Source organism: Sturnira hondurensis, unplaced genomic scaffold (genome assembly GCF_014824575.4).
Source record: "Sturnira hondurensis isolate 20B ecotype Veracruz unplaced genomic scaffold, ASM1482457v3 Scaffold0011568, whole genome shotgun sequence".
Taxonomy (NCBI): Eukaryota; Metazoa; Chordata; class Mammalia; order Chiroptera; family Phyllostomidae; genus Sturnira; species Sturnira hondurensis.
Genome location: NW_028084199.1, coordinates 411,565 through 420,040, shown reverse-complemented (window position 1 = coordinate 420,040; position 8,476 = coordinate 411,565). Strand labels below are relative to the sequence as shown.

At 41.9% G+C, this 8,476-nt stretch overlaps 1 pseudogene; it reads right to left on the bottom strand.

Moving 5' to 3' along the window:
* Positions 1-6,836: 6,836 nt before the first annotated feature.
* Positions 6,837-8,425, bottom strand: LOC118996730 (phosphoglycerate kinase 1-like; annotated as a pseudogene).
* Positions 8,426-8,476: the final 51 nt, after the last annotated feature.

The window sequence follows — 8,476 nt, the reverse complement described above, 5'->3', positions numbered from 1 at the left end:
AACATTGGTTGCCTGTTACATGTGCCCCAACTGGGGACCTAACCCAGAACCTAGATATGTGCCCTGATCAAGGATCAAACCAGCAACCTTTTGCTTTGTGGGATGACACCCAACCAATGTGGGCCAGGGCTCAGGTGCTTATTAAACATTTCTTAACCTGAGTTGCTCATTCACAAAATGTGAGTGGTTATTGCCCTAATGGGGTCTTTACAAAAACTAAAATATGCATATAAAACAGTTTTACATAATGAGTATACAATAAATATTGGCTATTACTATATAGGGAAAGTGAGCAAGTGAGATGATTTGAAGAGAGGACAAACTTGGATTCATATTGGTACCATCTTTGACTTAAGCTAGTACTCACTAGTAATTTGAGGCTGCACAGGTTTAAGAAAGTCAGAACCAGAAATAAAGAGGGACATTACATAATGATAAAAGGGTCAATTTCCCAAGAAGACATAACTTTTAACTCTATATGAACCTAACAATAGAGCTATAAAATATATGAAGCAAGCACTGACAGGACTAAAAAGAAAAACAGGCAAATTAGCTATTGTATTTGGAGACTGCCTCAGAAACTACAAACAGCCCTGACTGGTGTTTGCTCAACAGGTTGGGCATTGTCCTGCAAAGTGAAAAATCACTGACTCCATTCCAATCAGGGCACATGCCTGGGTTGTGGGTTCAGTCCCTGGATGGGGGTGTGCAAGAGACAACCAATCAATGTTTCTTTCCCCCTCTTTCCCTCTTGCTAAATATAAATAAAATCTGGGAGAAACCCCCACAAACAACCAAAACTCACCCTATATAGAATAGATAACCTCTAACTAAAATTTAATTTTGGAAAGTGAAAAAGCTTCCAAAATTGAATTCGGCAAGCCCAAATGGTTTTGATGGCAAATTCTAGCAAATATTTTAAAGAAGATATATCACAGCTCTGGCTGGTATGACTCAGTGGTTGAGTGCTGGCCTGCAAATTGCCAGTTGAATTCCAAGTTAGGGCAAATGCCTGGGTCCCCAGGAGAGGGGATGTGCCAAAGGCAACAACACATTGATGTTTCTCTCCTTCTTTCTCCCTCCCTTCCCCTCTCTAAAAAAAATAAATAAAAATAAATAAATAAATCTTTAAAAAATAAAGAAAGAATATATATCACAAAGTCTACACATTCTTATCCAGAAAATGACAGAGGAAGAAACACTTGCCAAGTCACTGATGAGGCCAAACCCTGCTGATACCAAAGCCAAACAAAAACAGTACAGATAGAGGTGGGTTTGGCTGGGGTGGGGGGTAAATGCAGACAACTGTAATTGAACAACAATAAAATAATTTAGAAAACAGTATAAATAAAAGCTATGAGCCAATACTCTTCATGAATATAAATGCAAAAATCCTTAACAAAATACAAGCAAATCAAATCCAGTAATATATTACAAAGCATACTTCTTATTTTATTTTATTTTTTTAAAAAGATTTTATTTATTTATATTTTAAAGAGGGGAAGGGAGAAAGAAAGAGAAGAAGAGAAACATCAATTTGTGGTTGCCTCTCACATGCCCCCACTGGGGACCCAGCCCACAACCCAGACATGTGCTCTGACTGGGAATCGAACTGGCAACCCTTTGATTCACAGGCTGGCGCTCAACTGAGTGCCATCTACTCACAGGCTGAGCCACACCAGCCACAGCTAATTTTTATTTTATTTTTTAAAATTTAAATCATTTTTAGTTTTCAATTACAGTTGACATACAATGTTAGTTTCAGGTGTACACCCCAGTGATTTAGACATTATATAACTTTACTAAGTAATCATTCTGATAAATCTCATACTCTGGCACCATACAGAATTATTAGAATATTTTTGACTATACTGCCTATGCTCTACTTGACATCCCCATGACTATTCTGTAACTACCAATCTGTACTTCTTTTTTAAAAAAAAAATTTTAGATTATTTATTTATCTTTAGAGGGGAAGGAGAGAGGGAGAGAAACATCAGTGTATGGTTGCCTTTCGTGCATCCCCTGCTGGGAGTTGGCCTGCAGGGAACCAGCCTGCAACCCAGGCATGTGCCCTGACTGGGAATCAAACCGAGATCCTCTGGTTCGCAGGCTCATGCTCAATCCACTGAGCTATGCCAGCCAGGGCCAATCTGTACTTCTTAAGCCCTTCACCTTTTTTGCTCATCCTCCCAACCTCTCTCCTGTCTGACAATCATCAAAATGTTCTCTGTATCTATGAAGCTATTTCTGTTCTGCTTCATTTGTTTTTTTAAGATTAACTTGTTAATAGATATGTGTTTATTGCCATTATATTCATATTTTTTATTTTTTCTTCTTTTTAAAAAGACCCTTTAACATTTCTTTTAATACTGGTTTGGTGGTGATAGAGTCCTTTAGCTTTTTGTTGTCTGAGAAGCCCTTTTTATGTCCTTTGATTCTAAATAATAGCTTTGCAGAGTAGAGGAATCTTGGTTAGAGGTCCCTGTTTTTCATCACTTTGAATATTTCCTGCCACTCTCTTCTGGCCTGCAAAGATTCTTTTGAGAAGCCAGCTGACAGCCTTATGGGAGATGCCTTGTAGGTAACTACTTTTCTGTTGCTGCTTCTAAGGTTCTCTCTTTGTCTTTAACCTTTGGCATTTTAATTATGATGTGTCTTGGTGTGAGCCTCTTTGGGTTCATCTTGTTTGGGACACTTTGTACTTCCTGGACTTGTTTGTCTATTTCCTTCACCAGGTTAGGGAAGTTTTCTGTCACTTTTTCAAATAGGTTTTCAATTTCTTGTTCTCTCTCTTCTCCTTATGGCACCACTATGATGCACATATTGGTATACTTGAAGTTGTCCCCAAGTCTCCTTACACTATCTTCATTTATTTTTTTTCTTTTTTGCTGTTCTGTTTGGGTGTTTTCTGCTTCCTTATATTCCAAATTGCTGATTTGATTCTTGGCTTCATCTACTCTATTGTTGATTCCCTGTAAATTTTTCTTCTTTTTAGTTAATGTATCCTTTATTTACACCTGATTCACTTTTGTGGTTTCCATGTCATTTTTCTATGCTGTTGAAGTTCTAAGTTTAACTACTTTTCCCCTGAGTTCACTGAGAATCCTTATAACCACTATTTGGAATGTTGCATCTAGTAGATTGCTTGTCTCCATTTTACTTAGTTATTTTTCTGGAGTTCTGTTCTGTTTTTTTCTTTGTCTCCTCGTTTTGGTAGGCTCCCTGTGTTTGTTTCTACACATTAGGTAGAACTGCTATGTCTCCCAGGCTTGGCAGAGTGGCCTAATGTAGTCGGTATCCTGTAGGGTCCAGTGGCACAGGACCACTGATCTCCACTTGCACCCCTGGCACTGTGTGGGCTGTGTATACCCTCCTGTTGTAGTTGAGCTGTAATTGCTGTTGGCACATCAATGGGATGCAACCCTCAGTTATAATCAGATACAAGCACTGCCTCCTACCACTGTGGAGAATCAGCTGTGCAAGGGCCCACCCCACAGAACAGGACTTACTACAGTGGGGCTCTGCTGCTTGCTGAGGTGTTTGAATGGTGCTTCAATGTGGTCTGAAGCTGTCCACTGGATGAACTGCCTTAGAAGCCTCCCAGGAGATGCAGGCTGGGGTCAGCCACAATCTGTGTTCTGCTGTGGACCACCTAGCTTGAGCTACAAAGTTATCAGCAGATGGCTGTTCCTTTTGCTGGACTTTAAGGTGCCCAGGAGAGTCCAAGCTGTGAAACATGGCCAGCTGATGCTAGTGCTGGACCTTGGGCCACTTAATGGAAGATACAGGGGGCTTGCTGAGGCCAAACGCTGCTTGTTTGAAAGATTTTAGGAAAGTCTGAAGCATTAACCAAGATAGGCCATTCACATAGTAAAGGTAGTGGAAATACCCTGGGTAGACCTGCAAGTTGGGTGGGTTGGTTATCATGGAAACACTAGGGTGGTGCCAACAGTGATAGCCAGATTGGTGGAGACTCAGCTATGGTGCCTTCCTGCTGGCTCTGTTGGGGGAGGGCTTATCAAAGCAACAATGGCCTCTTCCAGCACTTTTATCTGGGAGAAAGCCACCCCCCAGCTCCCACCCTGATGACAGACACTTCAGTTACTCCCTGTATGTCCCTCGTGCCTTTCAAGCTGCTATCCTAGTGCTGGAACTCAGAGGAAATGAGTCCAAGCAAGTCCATGTGCAGGCCCTTTAAAAGGAACTGCCTGGGACTCTAGAAGCTTCCTTCTTCCTCAGCCTCAATCCCTGCTGGTTTTTACAGCCAGAAGTTACGGGGGCTTCTATTACTGGCACTGTAACCCTGGGCAGTGGGGGGAGGCTGGTGTGGGACTGGGACCTCTTGCTCCTCAAAGGTGATCTCCACAACCAAGATATTCCTTCAGATTTGTATCTGCCACACATGGGTGCGGAACCAGCCTGGTACACATCTCTGTCCCTCCTATCAGTCTGGATGTGGCTTCCTCTTTAAATCCATAGCTGTAGGACTTCTGTTCAGCTAGATTTCAGGCAATTCTCAGTGATGGTTGTTCTGTACCTTAGTTGTAAAGGTACCTTAGTACCTTTTTGATATGGTTGTGGGAGGATGTGAGCATCACCTTTACCTACGCTGCCATGTTGACTGGAAGTCCTGGCCAGTTGATTTTTGACAAAGATGCAAAGCAATTCAATGGAGAAGGGATGGTCTTTTCAACAAATGATGTGGGAACAATCAGATATTCATATGTAGTAAATAAACCTTGATGAAAACTTCACTTAATAAAAACTTCATTTTATTAAGAAATCAATTCACTCCCTGGCTGGTGTAGCTCAATGGATTGAGCGTGGGCCTGTGAACCAGATGATCACGGTTCGATTCCCAGTCAGGGCACATGCCTGGGTGCAGGCCAGTTCTCAGCAGGGGATGCACAGGAGGCAGCCATACATTGATATTTCTCTCCCTCTCTCCTTCCCTTCCCCTCTAAAGATAAATGAATAAAATCTTTAAAAAAATTTTTTCAAAGAAATTAACTCATGATGGGTGTCGAGGAAATGTCAGAGACTATATTATCCTTCTGTCAGATATAAAGCAGGCCCAATAGGCAGCATGTAACTAGTGAGGCTACTGAGATCCTTGCCCAATAACAACAAAAATGACCACTGCATTTACACATGAATCATGTCACATGATAATTTGAATGACAGTGATGCACAGGCATTTTCATGGTAGACCCTGAAACCTCCCAAATTGCACTCAGCCATCTTAACATCCTTACTTGTATCTACTTCTCCTGCTTATCCCTAGTGGTCAGGACCTGCCACCACATGGCTCCCCTCAAAGTCTTGGGGACCTTCACTTGGGAGTGCAGGTCAGGGTAGAATTGTATCCATCTCTCTGTTACTGCTTTTCAATCTTGTTATGACATTGCTTGAAAATGCATCTTCCCTCAAGTATGTTCTTTTTTAATTTTTCAAGTTGTTGCTTGCAAATTAAAAAAAATAAACAAAAACAGAACACTAAAAAAGAAGAGAAAAAATTAAGTCAAAATGGGTCACAGACCTAAATGTAAACATAAAACCTAAAACTTTTAGTAAAAAACATAGGAGAAACCCTTCATAACCCCAGGTTAGGTAAAGAGTTCTTAGATTTGACATCAAAAGCACAATATGTTAAAAAAAAAAGATAAATTGGACTTCATCAACATTAAAAATCTTTTGCTCTAAGAAAGACCCTGTTAAAAGAATGAAGAAATAAATATGGAAGGAAATGTTTACAAAGCACATATCCAACAAAAGACTTGCATCCAGAATATATAAAGTACCCTGAAAACCAACAGTAAAGCAATAGTGATAAAACAAACAAGCCAATTGAAATATGGGCCAAATATCTGAACAAACACTTTACCAAAGAGGATATACAGAAGGCAGATAAACACTGTTAAGCATCATTAAGTATTAGGGAAATGCAAGTTCCAACTATGATGACCTACAACACTACACATCTAGTAGAACGGCTTAACCATCTTCAATACAAACTAAATTAGAAGCTCATTGTATGTGAACTTCCCCCTTGATAATCCACTCCAAGAATCCTCATTTGAACATGGACAAGATGTTGGAAGCATGTCCTGGTATCAAGGCCATAATATCCAAGGAAGAGTCACACATATATGCACACAAATGTTGTTTTTTCATTATTCTTGCCTCAGATCTTCTTGCTTTTCTATTTTAATTTTTTTAAGATTTATTTTATTTTTAGACAGAGGGGAAGGGAGGGAGAAAGAGGGGGAGAGAAACATCTACGTGTGGTTGCCTCTTATGCACCCTCTGCTGGGGACCTGGCTCACAATCCAGGCATGTGCTCTGACTGGGAATCAAACCTGCGACCTTTTGGTCCACAGGCCAGTGCTCAATCCACTGAGCCATACCAGCCAGGGCAGATCTTCTTGCTCTTTGTCAAGGAACTCCTTGTTCCTTGAACTTTAGCTCTTCCATGTTTGGCTTCTGTTTCTTCTAGTTGTTAAAATCCTACTTCTGTTACCATGAGTGACAATGATGACACTCACACAGGTTAGGTCTAATGGAAAGTTTAGGGTCTCCTAGGTGCTGCACCTGCACTTCAAATAGATTCCACAAGGGGCATGGTATTCACTGAGGTACTGCTCTTTTAGATTACCTTTAGGACTTGTGGATAGCTAAAAGAAATGAAATGTAAAGTGCACAATTAATCCATCCATGCTTTTTATTGTTTTTTGAGTTTCAATGAATACTTCTATTATTTATTTAATAGACCTCCAACTTTATCTCCCTCCCTCCCTACAACTAGAATTTTATCTTGTTTTCATGCCGAGTAGCAAAACAATGACAATACTAATCAGGTAAGCTACTCCAAGAAGAGGATTAAGCTAACAGGTTAACAGGCAAAATATAAATATATGCACTCTAGCATGCACAGTGGTTTAGCCACTAGGAAATACAAATGGGATCCTGAAGAATGTGGTCAGATCCAGGGTGCAGTGAAGGTGTGCTGCTGTGCAGCTGTGTTACGTGTTCCTGGGCTGCATCTCTTGGCCACTATCTGGATCTTGCCAGGGGGGAAGACTGTAGCCAATACCAACTAGAGATTTGGAAAGCATTGAGTGGAGTTAGAGGATGCACACAGGAACCAAAAGGCAGCAAAAGTACTAAACATTGCTGAGAGCATCCACCCCAGGAAGGATTTTACCTTCCAGGAGCTCCAAACTGGCAGTACCCCCAGGGCTGACATGGCTGACTTTGTCTTCCATCTCGAACAGCAGGTGGCAGTGTCTCCACCACCTATGATGGTGATGTAGCCACTGGAAGTGGCTTTCACCACCTTGTCCATGAGGCCTTTGTTCTCTCAGCCACAAGCTTCCCATTCAAATATGCCCACAGGTCCATTCCACACAGTCTGCTTGGCCCTAGCTACAGCCTTGGCCTATTTCTTGCTGCTCTCAGGACCACAGTCCAAACCCAAGCCAGCAGGTACGCCAGCAGGTATGCCAGCAGCCACAGTGGCTTGGCCAGTCTTGTCATTCTCATCAAACTTGTCAGCAATGACAAAATCACCCAGCAAAGTAATCTTCACACCATTCTCCTCAGCTTTGGACATCAGATCTTTGACGATCTTGGCTCCCTCTTCATCAAACAGAGAAGTGCCAATCTCCATGTTGTTGCGCACCTTAAGGAAGGTAAAAGCCATTCCACCACCAATAATCATCTCATTGACTTTGTCCAACATGTTTTTGATCAGCTGGATCTTGTCTCCAACTTTAGCTCCACCCAGGATGTCTAGGAAGGGTTGCTCTGGGCTTTCCAAGGCTTTGCCAAAGTACTTCAGTTCCTTCTTCATCAAAGAACTTCTAGCTTTCTGTGGCCAACTGACTCCCACCACAGAGATATGGGCTCAGTGAGAGGTGCCAAACACATCGTTGACATAAACATCCCCTAGCTTGGAAAATGAGGCTCAGAAAGCTTCTATTTTAGTTGGTTTGGCTTCAACCTTGTTCCCAGAAGCATCTTTTCCCTTCCCTTATTCTTCCACATGAAAGTGAAGGTTCTCCAGCAGGATGACAGAGCTGGCAGCTTGGGTCAGCACAAGGTTTCTCCAGGGCCCACACAGTCCTTAAGAACAGAACATCCTCACTCAACAGAGATTTGAGCTCTACAGCAGCTGGCTCCTAGGAGTACTTGTCAGGCATGGGGACACCATCAGGCCAACCCAGGTGGCTCATGTGAATAACTCTCCATTGTCCAAGCAAAATTTGATGCTTGGAATTGCAGCCTTGATACACTGGTTGCTTGTTATCTGGTTGTTCTTCATAGGAACCTTGAAATCCACTCTCATGATGACCCACTTCCCCTTCACGTCCAGCTTATCCAAAGTCAGCTTGTTAGAAAGCAACATCTTGGCAATACAGAAGCAGCAAAAGGCCAAAGGATCGCACAGGGAGGGAGACAGCAGCAACAGTGC